The 22832-nt window shown below is 38.1% G+C and overlaps 1 protein-coding gene across 2 annotated transcripts in view; it reads left to right on the forward strand.

The window, feature by feature from the left end:
• Nucleotides 1-22832, forward strand: part of LOC126469828 (probable 28S ribosomal protein S6, mitochondrial) — a 525346-nt gene that overhangs the window by 385383 nt on the left and 117131 nt on the right. Inside the window, exon 5 of one of the 2 annotated variants that reach the window (XM_050097121.1) lies at nucleotides 15430-15475. The exons of the other annotated variant lie outside the window; for it this stretch is intronic. The gene's annotated coding sequence lies outside the window, so the exon portion shown is untranslated. Of the gene's footprint in view, nucleotides 1-15429; nucleotides 15476-22832 lie in introns of those variants that run through there. 2 annotated transcript variants of the gene reach the window in all.

The raw sequence follows: 22832 nt of genomic DNA on the forward strand, positions 1-22832 counted from the left end.
GCAGAAAGGAAGGAGGAAGGGGATTCATCGACATGAAAAACCTACATTATGGACAGGTAGACAATTTAAGAAAATTCTTTCTAGAACGAGCAGAAACTAGCAAAATACACAAAGCAATCACTCATATAAATACATCGGCTACACCACTGCAATTTCATAACCACTTCTACAACCCTTTAGATCACATAACATCAACAGATACGAAGAAAGTAAATTGGAAAAAGAAAACACTACATGGCAAGCACCCGTATCATCTAACACAGCCACACATTGATCAAGACGCATCCAACACATGGCTAAGAAAAGGCAATGTATACAGTGAGACGGAAGGATTCATGATTGCAATACAGGATCAAACAATAAACACCAGATATTACAGCAAGCATATTATTAAAGATCCCAATACCACAACAGATAAATGCAGACTTTGCAAACAACAAATAGAAACAGTAGATCACATCACAAGTGGATGTAAAATACTAGCAAATACAGAATACCTCAGAAGACATGACAATGTAGCAAAAATAATACATCAACAACTTGCCATAAAACATAAACTAATAAAACAACACGTTCCCACATACAAGTATGCACCACAAAATGTACTGGAGAATGATGAATACAAATTATACTGGAACAGAACCATTATAACAGATAAAACAACACCACATAACAAACCTGACATCATACTCACCAATAAAAAGAAGAAATTAACACAACTAATCGAAATATCCATATCCGATACAACAAACATACAGAAGAAAACAATAGAAAAAATTGAAAAATACATCCAACTGGCTGAGGAAGTCAAGGACATGTGGCATCAGGATAAAGTTGACATTATACCGAGTATACTATCAACTACAGGAGTCATACCACACAGTAAACACCAGTACATCAACGCAATACGGCTACGTCCAAACATATGTATGCAACTACAGAAATCTGTAATTATTGATACGTGTTCAATAACCCGAAAGTTCCTAAATACAATGTAACATATACCGTACAGTTAAAAGGAAGTCACACTTGATCAAGGTCCGCGTCACTTTCCATTTTTAACCAGACCTAAGGTCTGAGAAAAATAGAAATAATAATAGTAATAATAGAACATGAAGTGACACACATGTTAGATATAGAAGAAAAATTTCAGTTGACATATATAGAATACAAAGACACAAATACAGACATTAGACCATTCTTGCATAGACCACCAAATAACCCACAATTCGAAACAACAATAACAACTATCAACACAATCATACACAACAAAATAAATGAAAATACAACTATGGAAGAGTTACAACTACTGGTTTATGTAGGAGCACTCACTACACTAAATAAACATTCAGGCAAATGCTGGGATGGTTCCTTTGAAAGGGCATGGCCGATTTCCTTCCCAATCCTTCCCTAACCCGAGCTTGCGCTCCGTCTCTAATGACCTCGTTGTCGACAGGACGTTAAGAAAAGACATCGGACAGCTAACACAATTTATAAGAAATGAAATCTCAGACCAAAAACGAAAAAGTTTGGAAGCAATAGAGCAATTAAATGAAAAGAAGCAGAAATTACAAGCATTGGCCAAACGACTTAGAAGATACAAAAAAAATGAAAGTAGAAGGAAACAAAACCAAACATTCAACACAAACCAAAAGAAATTTTACCAGACAATAGATAACACACACATTAAAATAGACAATCCACCAAACATAACAGACATGGAACACTTCTGGAGCAACATATGGTCAAACCCGGTACAACATAACAGACATGCACGGTGGATACAAGCAGAAACAGACTCATACAAGATGATACCACAAATGCCTGAAGTGATAATTTTGCAACATGAAGTCACCCGAGCAATTAATTCTACGCACAATTGGAAAGCCCCTGGAAATAAAATAGCAAATTTCTGGCTAAAGAAGTTCACCTCAACACATTCACATCTAACTTAATTATTTAACAGTTACATTGCAGACCCATACACAGTCCCTGATACACGTACACATGAAATAACTTATCTGAAGCCTAAAGATCAAGCAGACACAGCAAACCCAGCAAAATATCGCCCCATAACATGCCTACCAACAATCTACAAAATATTAACTTCAGTCATTACACAGAAATTAATGACACATACAACACAGAACAAAATTATAAATGAAGAACAAAAAGGCTGCTGCAAAGGAGCACGAGGATGTAAAGAGCAACTGATAATAGATACAGAGGTGACATATCAAGCTAAAACTAAACAAAGGTCGCTGCACTACGCATACATTGATTACCAAAAACCTTTTGATAGTGTACCCCACTCATGGTTACTACAGATATTGGAAATATACAAAGTAGATCCTAAATTAATACAGTTCCTAAACATAGTAATGAAAAATTTGAAAACCACACTTAATATCCAAACAAATTCAGATAATATCACGTCACAGCCAATACAGATTAAGCGTGGAATATACCAAGGAGACTCATTAAGTCCTCTCTGGTTCTGCCTTGCTCTGAACCCACTGTCCAACATGCTAAATAATACAAATTATGGCTATAATATTACTGGAACATACCCACACAAAATGACACATTTGCTATACATGGATGATCTAAAACTACTGGCAGCAACAAATCAACAACTCAACCAATTACTAAAGATAACAGAAGTATTCAGCAATGATATAAAATATAGAATACATCACATACATTCAGCAACAGAAAGATTCACATTAAGCAGAAAGGAAGGGGATTTATCAACATAAAAAACCTACATTATGGACAGGTAGACAATTTAAGAAAATTCTTTATAGAACGAGCAGAAACTAGCATAATACACAAAGCAATCACTCATATAAAATATAAATACATCGGCTACACCATTGCAATTTCATAACCACTTCTACAACCCTTTAGATCACATAACATCAACAGATACAAAGAAAGTAAATTGGAAAAAGAAAACACTACATGGTAAGCACCCGTATCATCTAACACAGCCACACATCGATCAAGACGGATCCAACGCATGGCTAAGAAAAGGCAAGATGTACAGTGAGATGGAAGGATTCATGATTGCAATACAGAATCAAACAATAAACACCAGATATTACAGCACGCATATTATTAAAGATCCCAATACCACAACAGATAAATGCAGACTTTGCAAACAATAAATAGAAACAGTAGACGTCGTCACAAGCGGATGTAGAATACTAGCAAGTACAGAATACCCCAAAAGACATGACAATGTAGCAAAAATAATATATCAACAGCTTGCCATACAACATAAACTAATAAAACAACATGTTCCCACATACAAGTATGCACCACATAATGTACTGGAGAATGATGAATACAAATTATACTGGAACAGAACCATTATAACAGATAAAACAACACCACATAACAAACCTGACATCATACTCACCAATAAAAAGAAGAAATTAACACAACTAGTCGAAATATCCATATCCGATACAACAAATATACAGAAGAAAACAGGAGAAAAAATTGAAAAATACATCCAACTGGCTGAGGAAGTCAAGGACATGTGGCATCAGGATAAAGTTGACATTGTACCAATTATACTATCAACTACAGGAGTCAAACCACACAGTATCCACCAGTACATCAAAGCAATACAGCTACATCCAAACATATGTATGCAACTACAGAAATCTGTAATTATTGATACATGTTCAATTACCCGAAAGTTCCTAAATGCAATGTATCATATACCGTACAGTTAAAAGGAAGTCACACTTGATCAAGGTCCGCGTCACTTTCCATTTTTAACCAGACATAACGTCTGAGACAGGTAAAAGAAATAATAATAATTGTATAGAGACAACAGAACAAGTGCATAGAACCAGCAGCCTGTTATCACTCACAACTATCTGTAAGTTCATACTGTACCAGATTTGTATGTGTTCTTAGCAGTTCGTACTGTACCAAATTTGTGTGTGTTATTAGCTTTGCCCTTAACCATGATCACCCACAAATCCATTGGGCAGAGACTGGAAACACTAAATACCACTCCCGTGTAACTACACCCTATATTGCTCAGCATTGTAATTGTACATGATCAACCCAACTTTACTAACAAAATTTTGTAAGTTGTTAAGGGATGTTTTCTGAGCATTTTATTCATAAGGGACCCACAATGTTTGATAGCTCATTACTGAGTAATAATGTAATTATGATGTACTTTGTTTGTCACCCGATTTACTTTTGTTTCTGCAGAATTAACTTCATAGCATTAAAAAAGCCTACAGTATGAATTCACTAAAATATACAATACAAAACTCAAGTTTCTCATAGGCATCTACATGAAGATGCAAAAACTTTAAAATTTGGTTGCCATCACTGCAGGAACAGCTGAGCATAGTATCTGCGTGCACTCTTTTATTTTGTTCAGTGAACCCATTCACAAAGTTCAGTAAACATATCCCTACTGCTGTGAATCACTGTTCACGTATAACTAACACTGCCAGAAAAACAAACCTGAGACAGAACCAGACAGAGCCAAATGTAGACTGAGAGTAAAGAGTAAAGTGGGCATTACTGTCGTCATGGAGGTCTCCAGTGCCATATTTTAGATGGCCATCTTTCCTTGGGCATCCTTCTAAGATGTCCATACCATGTTAACCATTTATTTTCACTTGTCTCTACAATATCCATTGTAACTCTGATCTGTTCTGGTAACACTTCATTTCTTATTTTGCCACTTCTTGTTACACTATGTGAGCAGAAGTATCCGGACACCTGTCTGAAAATGACTTAAAAGTTCATGGCGCCCTCCATCGGTAATTCTGGAATTCAATATGCTGTTGGCCCACCCTTAGCCTTGATGACAGCTTCCACTGTCGCAGGCATACATTCAATCAGGTGCTGGAAGGTTTCTTGGGGAATGACAGCCCATTCTTCATGGAATTCTGCACTGAGGAGAGGGTGTCAATGTTGGTCAGCGAGGCTTGGCACAAAGTCGGCATTCCAAAACATCCCAAAGGTGTTCAATAGGATTCAGGTCTGGACTCTGTGCAGGCCAGTCCATTACAGGGATGTTACGGTCGTGTAACCACTCCCCCACAGGCCGTGCATTATGAACAGGTACTCGATCGTGTTGAAAGGTGCAATTGCCATCCTCGAATTGCTCTTCAACAGTGGGAAGCAAGAAGGTACTTACAACATCAATGTAGGCCTGTGCTGTGATAGTGCCACACAAAACAACAAGAGGTGGAAGCCCCCTACATGGAAAATGCAACTACATCATAACACCACTGCCTCCAAATTTTACTGTTGGCACTACACACACTGGCAGATGACATTCACCGAGCATTCGCCAAACCCACACCCTGCTGTCAGATCGCCACATTGTGTACTGTCATTTGTCACTCCACACAATGCTTTTCCACTGTTCAGTCATCCAATGTTTACGCTCCTTACGCCAAGTGAGGCGTTGTTTGGCATTTTCCAGCATGATGTGTGCCTTATGAGCAGCCACTCAACCATGAAATCCAAGTTTTCTCACCTCCTGCCTAACTGTCATAGGATCCTGATGCAGTTCGAAATTCCTGTGTGAATGGTCTGGATAGATGTCTGCCTATTACACATTGTGACCGCCTTCAACTGTCGGCGGTCTCTGTCAGTCAACAGATGGTGTCAGCCTGTACGCTTTTGTGCTGTACATGTCCCTTCTCATTTCCACTTCACTATCACATTGCAAACGACCTAGGGATGCTTAGGGGTGTGGAAATGTCACATACAGATGTATGACACAAGTGACACCCAATCACGCGTGATGACGTTCGAAGTCTGTGAGTTCCGCGGAGCGCCCCATTCTGCTCTCTCATTAAGTATAATGACTACTGACATCACTGATATGGAGTACCTGGCAGTAGGTGGCAGCACAATGCACCTAATATGAAAAACGTATGTTTTTGTGCGTGTCCGGATACTTTTGATCACATAGTGTACTTCACAACTTCATCACCAAAACTCCACTTCCATTTCTTGTAATTTCTTCTCATTTATCCTGGAAACTTTCCACAGTTGAGCACCATAGAAAGCAATGTTCTCAACTATAGTTTTGTATATCCCGCTTTTCAAATTATTTGGTGTTGTTTGATTCCAAGCTGCTGCCAGCCTGCCTTGTATGAGGTGCTGAAAATTACAATAAAGGAAAAAAAAAAAATTTGATTCCAAATAATAGAGTTTAGCAGCTTAATTCACACCTTTCCCTTTCCTATTCTATGCTTTATTTCTTTATTGATTCCACCTTTATCCAAAATGATTGTCCATAATTATTTATATGATTGACTACACTTTACTGTGGATCCATTATCCATAACAAGATCCCTTCCTGTGCCTCCGACAACGAAGTATTCTGTCTTTGTAAAGTTAATTTTCATGCCCCACTGCTCATATTCTTCTTTAAGCTTTCTTAACATGTATGACACATCCTCATCTTCCTTAGCAAAAGTGACATGATTGTCGGCGAAATATGGGGAGAAAAGGATGTCATCACCTACTCAATTCCCATGTTTTTGCAGTTTCTTATCCAATTTTCAAAAATACAGGGAGTACATAAAGACCGGGAACACTTTCAATTATTTATTGCACAAGAACCAAACATTATACATATAACATACATATGTCATTTTGAAAAGAAACCCTGAAAGGTTTGTTTTTTTCATGTATAGTATACTGCCACAGACTAGTTTGGTAATTTGCCAATAATGAGCGACTACACCATAACACCACTGCCTCCAAATTTTACTGTTGGCGGAAACACGGCGAGTTCAGGTGTGGATCGAGCTTTCTGTGTGTTGGAGTTCGACAAAAAAAAGTATGCTACAGCTGTTCATCAGATATTGAGAACCAAGTGCGGTAAGAAGCCACCAACAAGGAAGGCCATTTACCACTGGCACAACAAATTCATTACGTCAGGTTGCTTGTGCCTGGCAAAGAGAAGTGGACGTCCCAGTGTGAGTGAAGTGAATGTGGAGGGACATTCATAAGGAGTCCAAAGAAATCGGTGTGTTGTGCATCCTGTGAACTCGAAATGGTTCCAGTGACAGTGTGAAAGTCCTGCATGTGAAGTTCGTGGGTACCTGAACACGGAGCTGCCGCATCGATGGATCAGCCATGCTACAGAAGGGGACAGCTGTTTCACAAAATGGCCTCCCCGATCATCAGATCTCACTCTGTGTGACTTTTTTCTGTGGGGACACATTAAAGATCTGGTGTATGTACTGCCTCTACCACGTGATGTAGCAGAGCTCCAGGAAAGAATACAGGAAGCGACTGTCACAGTCGACGATGCCATGCCGGCATGGCTATGGCAAGAATTCGGTTATCTTATTGACGTGTGCCGAATCACTCATGGTTTTCATATCGAATGTTTGTAAAAAAAACTTTCAGAGTTTCTTTTCAAAATGCAATAAGTATGACATCTGTACAATGTTTAGTTATTGTGCAAAAAATAATTGAAAGTGTTCCTGGACTTTATGTACACCCTGTATTTTAAAGAGGGTAGGCACTAAGCAGCATCTCTTGCTAACCTTAAGTTTCTGTGAGAGTAACTTCCCAACTTTAACACAACAAGTAAGCTTTCTAAAGCATTGTACAAAGTGGTACATTGTTGTAGGCCTTCTGCAAGTCTGTAAAAACCATCTCTCTCCAAGTCACGGGCCAGTTGCTCGCCAGTCACCTGTCTAATGGCGCAGATATTATTGATACAAAACCTTCATGCCTGAAAGCCACTCTTTTCTTCTACTTCCTCAGTTTCTTTCTTACTTCTAGTTTTGAGGGTATTACCATATAGAGTCTGTATAGAATTGAGAACTGTGGTGCCTCAGTAAAGCAATCATTGATGCTTCCCTTTTTAAATAGATTTGTGATGAACCCTTCTTTAAACTTGATAGGGATTTCCTCTCCACTAAGACAGAGATTAATTAGCTTTGCAAGGTGTTCAAACAACATGTTTGGCCTAGTCTTCAATAACTCCATATATATGGCTCCAGAACCTGGTGCTTTGTCATTTTTGAATTGTTTAACTGTATCCTGTACTTCCAGTGTTGTTATCTCCTGGATTTCTGTGTCATGTACATTGCCTGCAAAGGGGCATATATCATGAAATTTGGATCAATCTTCTTAAACAGTTCTTTGTAGTGTGTCTTCCCTCTATCTATACTCATCAGCTGTAAGTTTATACTACTTCTGTCCTTTATTCATAGCTGTCTTATCATCTTCTTTACTTATTTGTACTTTTAACTTCCTGTGCAGTTATTAATTTCTATACATTTAAAGTCCCACACAGCATTAGTTTTGTCTGATTACTGCTTTCTTTGCCCCTCATGTCAGTGTTACATACCTGCTTCTATAATCAGTCTTATTGCTTGTAAGCCATCTGTTATAGGCCTCCATATACTCCTTCACTTTTGCAGCAGTATAATCATCCCACCAATCATTTCAAATTTGCCAGACATGTTCTCAGGTACTCCAAGACTTTCAAAGGCAGCATCATGAGTAGCTCTCACAATTGTCTTATACACTACTTCCACTGTTGTATCATCAGTCTGATGTAGCTTCTCATTCAATCTCAGCTTCTATAAGAAGACAATTGAAGGATCCAGCAGTAAATTTAAATTATACTGTTGTTGGTCCAGTTTCTCTCTATTGTTGTTCGTTATTTGATTTACCAGTTATTCTTCAGCATCTTTCTGTAGCACCACATTTCAAAAGCTTCTGTTCTCTTGTCTGAAATGTTGATTGTCCATAATTCTCTTCAGTGCAAGGCTATCCTCCAGACAAATACTTTCAGAAAAGACTGAGTGAAGTGGCACAATGGTTAGCACACACAACTTGCATTTGGGAGGATGATGGTTCAAATCTGTTTCCAGCCATTCAGATTTAGGTTTTCGGTGATTTCCCCAAATTGCCCCAAGTAAATGCCAACATGGTTCCTTTGAAATGGCATGGCCAATTTCTTTCCCAGTGACCTTGACCTTGACAGTGTGTTAAACTCTAATCTTTCCTCCTTTCTTCCTTCAGAAAAGACTTCCAAACACTTAGATTTAAGTTCGATGGTAGCAAATTTCATGAAACATGTTTTTAGGAAATGTCAGTGGTCATAAAAATGATTAAAAACATAACACAGTCTATACTACATAAAACATTTTATTTCAAAAAAAAGGGTGACCAGTTTCAACTAATATCTGACCATACTCAGACCGTTACATACTCCATACTGACTGCTGGAGCTGGTGGCGTGGAACACTAACTGCTCTTGTCTAGTGTGAAGAACAACTGCTCTGTTTTTAAAATAAAATATTTTATGAGTCTAGACTGTTTCTATTTTATTTTTAATAACAGATTTCTCTTTCTCAGAAATGCTCTTCTTGCTATTGCCAGTCTGCATTTTATATTCTCCCTACCTTGGCCATCATCAGTTATGTTGCTGCCCATAGTAGAATCTAGAACGTTTTCTGAAGTGATATCTTAGGAACTATATTGTGCCCGATGACCTCTTTTATTGCACATGAATAGATTCCAAGAGCTCTTATTACTTATTTTGATTAGATGCTGTGGTGAGCCAGTCTATTGTGACCGCTGTGCAACGGGAGAGTGAATGCCACCTGTTGGTGTTTCGAGCACATAACGTGGTAAGAAAATTATGTAAGTGGAGCAGAGATGAATGGGCAATCTTTGTTGTGATGATATGGTGACAAATGGTGAAATCCTCTGACATAAGCGACTTTGACAAAGACTAAATTTTTATGGCCCAACAGCTTGGAATGAGCATCTCGGTAATGGCAAAGCTTGTCAGCTGTTAGTTTGCTACTGTTGTGAACATGCACAGGAAGTTGTTGATAGTGAAACTACAATTACATAACGAGATGTTGGTCCTCCACACCTCATCACAGGATGTGCAGGCCTCTGACCACCTCATTCTGTGCTGAGGCATGGAGATCAGGGGCTTACCCACTCTGTAAAACAGGGTATATGGTGCTCTGTTGCAAATCTGAAGACAGAATACAATGCTGGTGCAAGCGCAAATGTTTTAGAGCACACGAGCACACCATTCAGTGCACATTCTTGAACATGGGGCTCCACAGCAGATGACCCCCCAACATTTTCCCATGTTGACCCATTGGTATTGCCAGTTAAGATTACAGTAGGCATGAGAGCATCAAGATGAGACCATGAATCAGTGGAAATGTGTCGCTTGATAAGATGAATTGCATTATTGTTTCTCCAGGTTGACAGTTGTGTATGGATACACTGTCATCTGTGTGAATGAGTGCTCGCAATATACAGAGCCATGTATAGAGGCCAAAGGTGGCAATATTACACTATGGGGGACATTCATTTGGGCTCCCATGGAACCTGCAGTACTAATTGGTTTCATCATGAAGGCTGTAGACTATGTAGACATTATTGTGGACCATCTACACCCCTTCATGCATGATGTCTTCTCCAATGGCAATGACGTCTTCCATCAGTATAATTGTTGACATCACAAGGCCAGAATTATGCTACATTGGTTTGAGGAGCAAGATAGTGAACACACATTGAGGTTTTGTCCACCAATTTCACCTGACTTGAACCCTATGGAACACATCCCGGATACTATCGAGTGCCAGATCCTTGTCCACAAACCACTGGTCTGTAATTTACTGGAATTGCACGATGTGTGTAGACATCAAGTGCTGCATACCTCCAAAAACCTACCAAGGACTTTTCAAATCCATACCATGCATAATCAGTGCTGTATTGCATCCAAAAGTAGATCAACATGCTATTAAGCAAGTGGTCAGAATGTTTTGGCTCATCGTTGCATTTGGAAGTGCCATCTAAACATCCCCCCTACAAAACCCCTTCCCCCACCCCACCCTCACCCCACCCTGAAAAGATCAATCTATTGCAGAAATTGACTCGAGCTCTAAATGTCAAAGAATGTAAATTTATCTTTATCATAGAACATGAAACAACATTATTTATGAGTTGCAAGTGCTCATGTACCTGCATGTGCAAATTATGTGACACTGATACTCATGACAGTATTCTTTTAATGATCTGATGATGTCAGCAAGCTGAAACTGGTCATTGTAGACTCTATAATAATGTGCAATCAAGATGAACATTTATGAATGATTCATATTACGCCATGATGGCAGGTGGTGCACGTAGCAGGTATTGTGGATCCACGATACCTGCTCCATTCACCAACGCAGGCCATAATGGTGTAACATGGTCTGAAGATGGTCACATTTGGATCAAAACCAGTTACCATCGCCAGTAAATAATTTATGAATAAAGTGCCAAACATGATTGTGGCCTCATTTATAAACTTCATGTCTTCAATTGATAAATTTCATGTGTGTGCTAATAATCTGTGCTGGTCAACACTTTGAAGGAGCATACCAAAACCTGTTTAAGATGTGTTAATATCATTCTGCCCTCTTATGTTTCTGTCATGTAGAGACTGGTTTACAAAAAGTCAGTCTTTCCATCCCCCACTTAGGAATGGGACAAAAAGAAACCTGAATACACATACAATAAAAAGTACTCTATGGTATGCATAGTACAGTGATTTTCAAGCTTTATATGTTGAGCAATGCAGTAATGTGGTGCATACTTCATATGCATATGTGCATTGCCGGGTCTGTATGTATCAGTTTAGGGATTTGCATAAAATCTCTACATGTTTTCAAACCGGATTTCCAAAGACTTTGTGTTTATAAAACTAACTAAAATTGTGGAATTGATACTGTTCTTTGTGTCACTAAACTTTTCCTCTCACTGTTCATTTTGTTCACTCCAACTTAAATTCATAAAAAGGATTTATTAAAAAATCCTTCTCCTCTGGATTGTATTATTAATCTCTTACAATAATATATTATTATCTGCAACAGACTGTAATATTTGCACTATAATCCTCATAGACAAATTTCATTTTCAGAATTTGATACTTTAGTATCCGGTGTGATTCAGATACCCCACCTGGCCTGAGTATCGATAGGAAGAACATGTCAGATATACTTGGGCTCCAGAAAGCAGCCATGAATTTCACCCACGTGAATGGCAAGCATGTAAGATGCTGCCACCCTCTGACAAGTGTTAACCAGCACACACTGCAGCCTGGCTATTGCTGACCTGTCTCTCACTTAGTCACTGAAACCTATAGTCATGTGCCATGGAATAGTAGACTTTTGACCTTGGCTGATATACATTCATGATTTGGATTGCTCTCTGGATTGTTGTATACACTTAAGAGGACTTTGCTACACTCTGGACGTACTTCGCGATCTCTGCTGTCATTTGTTTCTGGAACAGTCATTTTTGTTGTGACGACCTCCATGTTACCATCAGTGTGTTATCTTAAACTGTGTTGTACTTGCAGAGAGTAGGACAGAAGAGATACCTGATTTTGTTTTGTTACATTTGGTAATCGTTAGCTACCTGATTCGTTGTGAACTTATCTTTTCTTTGAATATTGACAAGTGATTTCCAGTTGTACTAAACAGTTCAGTGGTCAAGGAACCTACTGGGATATTTGATTTGGACATGTGTAAAGCTTCCCCCTCCGCCCCTCCCCCCTACAGCTGATTAGCCATATGATATGTTTGGTGAAAGAGCTCAGTTTTTGCTCCAGTGTTAGGGTTTTTTCTTTGACTTTGTCTTGCAGTGTTCCATAGTACGATCTTGCTGTAATGGATAGTAAATTGTTGTTGTAATAAAGAATACTTTGAGGATGTATTAATAATTTTCTCTTTCAGCATAATATTTACTTGACTTACTAGCAAATTTTCACTAGTTATCACCCAGTTTGTTTCTGTGTCTATTCACTGCTGTTTGGGCAGTTGGTGAGTGTGATGCCAACTGCACACACAGCTGTTTTTTTACTCTGGGAGTAGTGCTCTTATTCATTTGAAGTACTTGTAATTGACAGTGCCATACACTTTTCCTCATTGGTCTTTCACAAAAGCATGAAGAGTTTTTCTGTAACATCCAGCATTATTGGTGAGTAGGACAATTGAGGTGCACTGCATCAGCCATCACTGACAAGGGTCCTTTTCTGCATAATAAATTGCTCGATAAATTGCTTAAATTTTTTATGCAAAAGTCATTTTGTTTGCTTACCAGATGTTGCCTGAACAAGTCTTGTTTTGAGACTTCCTGGCAGATTAAAACTGTGTGCCGGACCGAGACTCGAACTCGGGACCTTTGCCTTACGCGGGCAAGTGCTCTACTGACTGAGCTACCCAAGCATGACTTACACCCCGTCCTCACAGCTTTAATTCCGCCAGTACCTCATCTCCTACCTTCCAAACTTGACAGAAGCTCTCCTGCGAACCTTGCAGAACTAGCACTCCTGGAAGAAAGGATATTGCGGAGACATGGCTTAGCCACAGCCTGGGGATGTTTCTAGAATGAAATTTTCACTCTACAGTGCAGTGTGCGCTGATATGAAACTTCCTGGCAGATTAAAACTGTGTGCCGGACCAAGACTCGAACTCGGGACCTTTGCCTTTCGCGGGCAAGTGCTCTACTGACTGAGCTACCCAAGCATGACTCACGCCCCATCCTCACAGCTTTAATTCCACCAGTACCTCATCTCCTAACTTCCAAACATCACAGAAGCTTTTCTGGGAAGAGGAGAGTTTCTGTGAAGTTTGGAAGGTAGGAGACGAGGTACTGGTGGAATTAAAGCTGTGAGGACGGGGCCTGAGTTGTGCTTGGGTAGCTCAGTCGGTAGAGCACTTGCCCGCGAAAGGCAAGGTTCCGAGTTTGAGTCTTGGTCCAGCACACAGTTTTAATGTGCCAGGAAGTTTCATATCAGTGTACACTCCGCTGTAGAGTGAAAATTTCATTCTAAGTCTTGTTTTCCTGACAGTCTTCCTCATACCTAAATTTCTGGCACTGTATGATGAAATTCTGTGGGTATGACTTAATTTACTGTCAGTGGCACAAAATTTGAAATAAATGGCTGTTTTGAGCCTCTAAGTCCAACAAGAGACATGAACAAGCCCAGTTCTGCATCATATAAATGCCGAGATAATGAAATATGGAATAAGAGTCATAATTATGTTCAGGAATTTACATGGTCATGTAATTGTGGAATTCTGTAATGTCATAAAGCTGGTAACCATAATCCAAAATAGGGTTTATGGTACTGAAAGTTGTCATTTATGTATTCTCTGTTTTTTTAATTAAAGCTCTTATAAGTGCTATTCCAAATATTCTTATATGGTATATTATGTCTCTAAATGCTTCTACATCAGCACATCTCCCCATGTTTTTCTCATCTATGTTATTATCTTGCCTAGAGGAAAAAATACCCCTTGTGAGCCGAGAAAAACTACACATATCAGAAGTTCATTATTTGTCTATTTCTGCTGTTATTTTTATTTTTCAGCCTTTCCTTTCCTTTCCTTTGTGCAAAACAAACCAGAATTTTCAATAGTTCCTTATCCAAATAAATTTTTCCCTCTCATGTCAAATGTGTTTGATTTTGGTGTTGCTGTGTCATTATATTTCAAAAAATGTGCATGCTGGTGTAGCTGGCAAAGTATACCAGGCGTTAAGTTTACTTAAGGTGGACCTCTTTAGTCTTTTAGGAAAACTGTACTTATGTAAATACATAAAGCAGAATATTTTATGGTCTTTATTTACATTTTTATTTTGGCATATGTTGTGTTTTAAGTGTTGGGCAAGGAAATTTTATACATTAGTTATTTAAATATCATAAGTGGGTAAATGATTTATGTGACCTCATCTCTGTTTTTATAGCACATAGTAAATACTAGCAAATAATCCTTCTACAACCACACAATAATACTAGCAGATTCCCTACTATTTTTCTATGTTGTATGTAGCTTTAGACAGCAACTCAAAGTAAAATAGGCATGAAGTGAATTGTTGCTCTTAATGCCACATTGTATTAGCCTTCATATTGTTGTGAGGTGTTTCTAGAAATGACCAGAGATCAAACTTTAAAGTTCTGTGGACAGGCATTTACCCTCTGGATCCCCAAGTGAGACAGCAAGTAGGATTGTGTACCGTATGTGAGTTTATCACTATTTGAGATATACTGAAATAGTAGCTCTTGCACAGTGAACATGGTTTTATAAATACAAGTGTGTGTGGGGCCATGTTTATTATGTTCAGTATTACATTATATAGTCTTCCTAGTTCCATGAATGTTTTATGTTCTCTGTAGCTTTTCAATGTTTAAACTATTATTTTACATATTTGTCTTCTGTTTCATTGTTATATTTTACAAATGATAAGAGAAACATTTATGCCTCTCAACATCTCAGGTTTTTGATAGTTGACCTGTTTTGCTGCATTGCATTTAGAATTTTTAGTACTTTGTATTCTTTTTACGTAATTTTTTTTAATCTTTATGGTTCATTTCTGTTGTAGGGAAGAAACATGAGAATTTAGCAGCAGTTCTGTGATATATTTCCACTGCTTTGTCATTGGACATCAGCTTTTAAGAAAAAGAAAAAAATCTAATTCCAAAAATATTAGTGGTTTGGACAATGCTCACATTGTAAAGTGTCACATTTAGAAGTTATCAACTGATAATTTTTGTCAAAACTGATGTGCTTTCAGGCAATGAAATGACATATTGTCCAGTACATTATTTTGTTTTATTTTCATTTGTTAATTAGGTATAACTGTAATTTGAACTTGAGTTTGTTTGGTAGAGCCACCATCACTTGAAAGTCATGTAATTTATGTAACATGCAGAAATAGTGAGAAATTTAAAATTAAGTGTACACTCAAAATGTTCCAAAGAAAATGGTGTCGTACTTGTAGCAGGAAGTACAAGAAAAGCTCTAATTAAAACTTGTTTATTAATTGTTGGATTCTACTTAAATTTAATGTGCACTGTTTGGTTGTAATTACCTAAATACTTCTGGAAACAGTTTACCTTACTTAATTTGTTGTGTCACACTGATTAAATTTCAATAATAAGTTGTACAAGTGACTTAGGAGTCTGTATGATGAAATATGTTGAGTGATACTATTTTCAATTATTCAGAAATTTATATGAATATCACTGCTTGTGAACAAGATATTAAATTAATCAAGAAGAGTCAGTTGAAAATAATGTTTAGTGTAAGTGCAAGAGGTGGTCATACCACCATACTGTAAGTTAATTTGCTTTTTGTTTCAGTAAATATTTGAATGTTCATAGCATATCTTTTCTGAACATGTTAGGATGAAGGTTCAGAGGAATAGTTATGAGATTCAGATTTTAGTAGGGGCAGGAGTTTTATTTGCTTTTTGAGTCTTACCTGATAGACAGTCCTGCAATGCAAAATCCGGCATTTGAGTTTCCCAGAGCCTTGTCAGATAGAGTTGCTTACTTTGAGTCTTGCACCTGATGTGTTGGGATTTCCTAATCTGCATAAAGTGGACTGTAGGTGAGTTACACAGGACATACTTAAGTTGTGCCTACTACATTCATTTGGGGTTACGGAATTTCCCTTGACTCTCTATTTGCTTTAGATAGTCTCCCAGGCCAGGTACCATGCTACAAGAAGTCATGGCACCAGGCAGCTCTTTCAGAGAAGTACTATTGGGGGGATGACCAATATGAGTGTTTGCATTCTCCTCCAGATGTTGTGTTTGATGGAAAAGGTGGACTAGGCAGGATTAATTAAAGCTAAAAAATGTCCTTTGTCAATCTTGTTTCCACTGCATGTAATAAGTGCATTCAAAATATTAAAAATATACAAGCGGAAACCAATCAAAAGTGATCATAGAAGTTTACATCAATGGCACACACCTGACCTCAAAAAATTAAGAACACGTCATTAATTTTTATAACATATCAAAGAACAGTGAAGAAGATGTACTTCAGTACTTTCAACTATAGAAGAGGTACAGATCAGAAATTATAAAATAGAGACAGATGGAAAATGATAATTGTATGCAGCATTCACAAAACAAATGCAAGGCTGCTTGGAACATTATCAAATCATCTTGGTAATACTAACAGAACTGCATATGATATGACCAGTATCACACCCGCTGAAGTGAATAACTTCTTTATTAATTCTGGTAACAAAGAACACCCAGCTCTTAATAAACATCTCAGGGGGTGGGCGGGGGGGGGGGGGGGGGGGGGAGGGAGATATTCGTATTGCACAACAAACCTCAAACCTGCAATATCTACATACCTAGATTCACTGCCTGCGGACAATACTGTGCCCATTACAACTCCATCCAACACCCCCAGCATCATATGTTCATTTCGTTGTTTAACCTTTGCAGAGAAACAACAGCCTTTCTTCCATATACTGGTGTCCTGTTAGGATCGACTGTATTAAGGAAAATGATACAGTGAACTCATATTCTGCTTTAGATTGTTTGAGGGCAATGTAAAAACTGATTTGGGCTTCTGCAAGTCAGAATTTTACTACATCTCTTGCCAATGCAGTCTGTCATACACATGGTAAACTGTCTGAATTGTGGGAAAACATTGCACTGGACATGAGCAGCACGTAAGTTTAGGATTTACAGACAGTGTCAGTAAAGATTGTGATGCTGACCACGGTCTCCTTAAAAAAAAAAAATTAAAAATAAACTTAATACCAGAATATGAGAGTAAAAAAAGCAAATTTCAACCAACAATACATATATAGAAACAGTTAGGATCCAAGAGCTGGAATATGAACCATCGACAGAATGCTGGTCCGTAACTGCGCTAGCCTCCTGGCATCAGTCCACAATTTACCTGATGATAACAAATCGGTCTGAAGTCCAAATATTTTAAAAGTTTGCCGCAATGATTCACCTGAGAATGTTTCAATCTGCTCTGTTGTAACTTGGAAGTATAAGTGACCTAGTCATAACATTACAGGTATTTCGCTGCACTCATTGTACACTTCTTTCTGTTTAACATAGTGGTGATGTGACTACATTTCTTTTGGAAGAGACTTTTTTTCAAATCGTAGACTGAGAGTACTGACATCTGGAAAACAGCAGTGCATTTAACTGTATTGGCGTAGATACTGTGTACATTTTTTATCATTGTTGGAGATTGTAATACACGCAAATTCCAAGGCATACTGTTAATGAGTAAATGGTAGCAGAAGGCAAGATCATTATATTAATCATTCACTTGGGGTAGATTATGAAGAAGTTAATGACACAGTCATTCAGTTTTCATTCAGGTATGTACTGCCATTGTTAACAATGATATTGACATGAAAATCTGCTGACAAGGAGTGTAGGTGCCCTCATACCAGCTTCGGTCAGAAGAGTGGATGTGGATCCGTATTACATTTAGGAAGTGTGAAAGATTGGAGAGAGTGATGGTATGAAGGGGAACACTGCTACTAGACATACACGTGTATCTAACTAACGAAAGCAGTCTGATGGTAATACTAGACCTGTAACTTCCAAGACTGATGACCTCAGAAGTTAAGTCCCATAGTGCTCAGAGCCATTTGTAACTTCCAGGCAGATTCAAGTCCCGTACCAGACTGGAACTCAATCCAAAAACTCTCCTTTTACAGGTAGTGTTCTTACCAGTCGAGTTATCTGAGCATGACTCACAGTCTGTCCTTCAAAGCTTCACTACTTCCAGTCCCTCCCCCCAACTTTTGAAACTCTTACTTCCTTAAGTGCTCATTCAAAATGGTATGCAGGAGAGCTTCTGTGAAGTTTGGGAAGTAGAGGAGAGGTACTGGCAGAGGTAAAGCTGAAGCTGTACGATCAGAGTTTGTAAAGAACCAAGATTTCGACCAGTTAGAAAAAGTGGACTGTTTGATCTCACTTTTACTAGTGAAGTATTTGTTGCCATCTTAATTTTACAATATGCAATGTATGGGTTTTGTGGAAGAATTTGATACGCTGGAGCATTTTCAGCTATTATATTTTTCTTATTTGAAACTAATGAGAACATTTTTGTAAGCTACAACTTGTGAACATAAAATCCCAGAAAAATAGTCATCCTATCAGTTTCACTTTAAAAATAGAGAATGGTAAATGGGAACATAGTTTTGAAGAGAAATTGTTGCCAAAAATAATGTAAGCTTGATAATTTAAGTTGCTCAATTAACAACAAACACCATGTATACTTACAAAATCTTGAAATTCTATTTGCATTGTTGCAAACTGTAATTTTTTATTCATTAGGTAAATCATCTTTCTTTTATGAAAATGTTAACTTCACCAAAAACATTTTTATTTGATACAAAATTATAATATGTAAATAAAATTACATAGATATAACATACTGGAAACTTCAATTTTTGATTCATTTTTGTTTTATATACTTTTTGTAACTATTTTTGCTCTAAGTTTTTTCTGCTAATAAAAACACACAGTTTTGTCTACATTTTCACTGATAAGGAAACCAGATGTTAACATAATAATTAGTATATAAAGCTCAGTCTGCATTGCCAATGAACTCTTGAATGCCTGTGCCTTAGAGGCTAAAAGACATGCCTAAAGTGTGTGTGTTTATTTTTGTGTATTTTGTAAAGAAAAAATTTTTGTAATACTTTCCTTAAACAGTTATCATTGACTGTTTAGGTTCACTTTTACTACTAATTATAAAGTTTCTGTTCAATTTTCATACTTCCAATAGCAATGTAATTCATCATTTCACCATTACTTCACTTTTCTGACAGGGCTCTAACTCAGATGATTAATTTTACTGTCTTATTTCTGTTCTATTTAGCAGCTTATTATCATATCACTGTTGTTACTCATCACTCGAACCATTCAAAGTGTACACTTTGTTTTAATCTTGTTTATCATCTTTATCATACTGTTGCATACAGATTATTCTAGCTCTGTTTAGTGAGGTTCTGTTCCTGATACCAGTCAGCTGTTTAATGACCACTGCCAAAGTCTACTGGCCTTGGCCTCCCCTCTCCCTTAATAGACATGCTCCTTTCGCTTCTGGGAACCTTTGTTCCCCTTTTGCAGAGTGCCCCGCGATGCAGTGTCCCCCACCCTCACTAGCCCAGCCCAGCCCTACAGTGGCATCCTTGCAAGCTTTGCAAGTGAGCACACTAAGCTCCATATTACACACCCAAATGTCCAGTCTCTGGCAAATCATCTCGACAAGTTCCATTACATATTTCAAGACATAGACAGCCATCTAATACTTCTGTGGGACACCTGGCTCAATCCAAGTATTCCCACAAGTTCAATAAATCTAGACGGTTACATCTTTGTTAGGCACGAAAGATGAGGAGGTGGAGTAGGGGTTTACATATGCCTTGATTTATCACGTACTGTGTTACACATCCAACAATAATGAAAATAAGCAAGTGAAACATATGTTCATAGAGATCAAATCCCTTAATAGAAAGTGCCTAATGCGTGTCCTCTACAAACTTCCTAAAGTTCAAAACTGGTCTTTCAAGTCTCAAACTGAAGCATGAGCATAGAATTATACCTGTTGACACTAACAAATTTTCTATACAATAGTCCTTTCAGTATGAAATTTAAGCCAATGCTTTCTTCTTAAAATGTGTCGCTACTTCAGCCTGTTCCTATCCATCATACGAACAGTAGTCATGCTCTCATAGATACATTTGCAATGAAATCCCCAAGCTGAGTAATTTATATGTCTCAAATATCTGCACCTGGCATGTCCAGCCATGACATACTCTCTAGAATGTCCAGAAAGAGACTGCAATTTACTACTTACCAAGATTTCAGACTGTGAGGCAAACAGAGGAGCTACTTGATTGAGCAGTAGCGGTTCCAGTCTCTCAAACTGACATACAGCTGGGAGAGCGGTGTGGGTCTCGGGTTCAATTCTCGGCGGAGTCAGGGATTTTCACCTGCCTCGAGATGACTGGATGTTTGTGTTGTCCTTATCATTCATGAAAGTGGTAAGATTGGACTGAGCAAAGGTTGGGAATTTGTATGGGCTCTGATAACTTAGCAGTTGAGTGCCCTACAAACCAATCATCATCATCATCATCCATATCCGCATCCAGTGATGCCTATGAGCTGAGGATGACTTGGCGGCTGGTCAGTACCTTGGGCCTTCATGGCCTGTTTGGAAGGAATTTAGTTTTAGAGATTTCAGACTCATTAATTCGTCTGTTCTTGCAAGTAAAGTACAATAAATAGTTTGGGGGACATCCTCTATTCCTTTCTCAGTCATAAAAAAAAACTCCATGGGTCTACTTACAAACTTACTCAACTATATGACAAGTAGGCTCCCCTGACGAGCAGAAAAATAAGAAAGAAACATGCACCTTGGTTAACTGAATAACTAAACCAGCTTTTGATTCTCAGAGGTCCTGCATATTGGACATACAAACTGAGTCCCGCATCTGAAAATCATATTGCTTACAAGCAATAGTGTATTCCCATACATTAATCAAGAACAGAAATAGCCCAGCTGTCCTGTGGAAAAACCTGCATGGTCTTGGTACAGGCAAAGTAAAAGCTGCAGCTGATCCCATTGTCACAGTTGAACTGAAGCAGTACTTCATGTTACCTACAGTCACAATTGAACCACATACGAAACAGACACATGTTGATTACTTGTGGTTTTGTGGGATTTAAGGGACCAGACTGCTACAGTCATCGGTCCATTGATTACTTCATGAGGTTAAATGACTGTAGCAACAAAAAATTCTATCTGAAGCATGTTTCTTGCAATACTGTCATGCATGTCAGACCAGCATCTACAGGACGTGATGGCATCACAGTACAAATGATGAATATTATTATTGACCCATGACTGTCCACTATAACTGATATCTTCAAACACTCCTTGACCACAAGTGTTTTTCCTGAGTTCTGGAAACAGCCCCTTAATACCTGAATAAATTGCTACCTGAAAGAAAAATCAAAAATCATATTTTGTAACCAGTAATGAAATATTACAGAGTACATAAGGTCAAATGTAAGATGTGTTGTACCTCTCAGATATAATCAGGTATATCACATATTTGCGACAACAGGCATTTGAGAAATTGAATACTCACAGGAAATCACTTAGTAAAAGATATTTAACATTTTGATGTTACATTGATAGAGTTTCTGGTGGCATACATTTCAAATAACAACATAGTCTTATTTGTGAAATTCTGGGATGAATATTAAACGTACTACATACAAAAACTAGTTGCCCTGTAGAATTTGATACTTTATCTCTTTGCCTTGTGTCAGTAACCTGAGGCTAATGACCTAGGTAGACTTACTCGGACCAGTGTTCGTGGACCTTGATGATGCTGTGGTAGTTCTGCCTTTATACAGGCTGAAGCCTACCTTTTTTTCCTTCAGTTCTAGCATATCATATATTGTGTATTATGGGGAAATCTGAAACTGTCACAGCCCAGGGTGCATACGACCCAGGACAACCGGGAATTTTTTCATCTGGGAGAAAACCGGGAAAAACCCGGGAATTTTTCGGAATTCCAGGAATTTTTCATTGTTTTAGCTTTCAGTTAAATGTTTGTAATTTTGACTGCAGAATTGATTCTCTAGCAAAGAATTTTATTGTATTCTGCTAGTGGAGAATGATACTGCAGCAATAAAACATACATAAGAGGGAAAAAAATAAGACTTTAGTGGCAAAGGAAATATGCAATTTACAACAACAAAAAACCGTGCACGCACAAGCGTCTGCAAATAGCAAAAATATGTCAAAGGTCTTAGGGCGCAGACTGTAATTCTTTGTAACAATAAACTGCTTGCTATGAGCATGACGTCACAACTGTTCACATAAGGTTCGTTTGACCAATTGCCAGCGGTGTGTTGCGCATGCGCATTTGACTCGCGTATGAGCAGTACCTTCTCCCGCTACTTGAAGTTTGGCTGTTAGCTGTATC

Source organism: Schistocerca serialis, chromosome 3 (genome assembly GCF_023864345.2).
Source record: "Schistocerca serialis cubense isolate TAMUIC-IGC-003099 chromosome 3, iqSchSeri2.2, whole genome shotgun sequence".
In the NCBI taxonomy this organism is placed as follows: Eukaryota; Metazoa; Arthropoda; class Insecta; order Orthoptera; family Acrididae; genus Schistocerca; species Schistocerca serialis.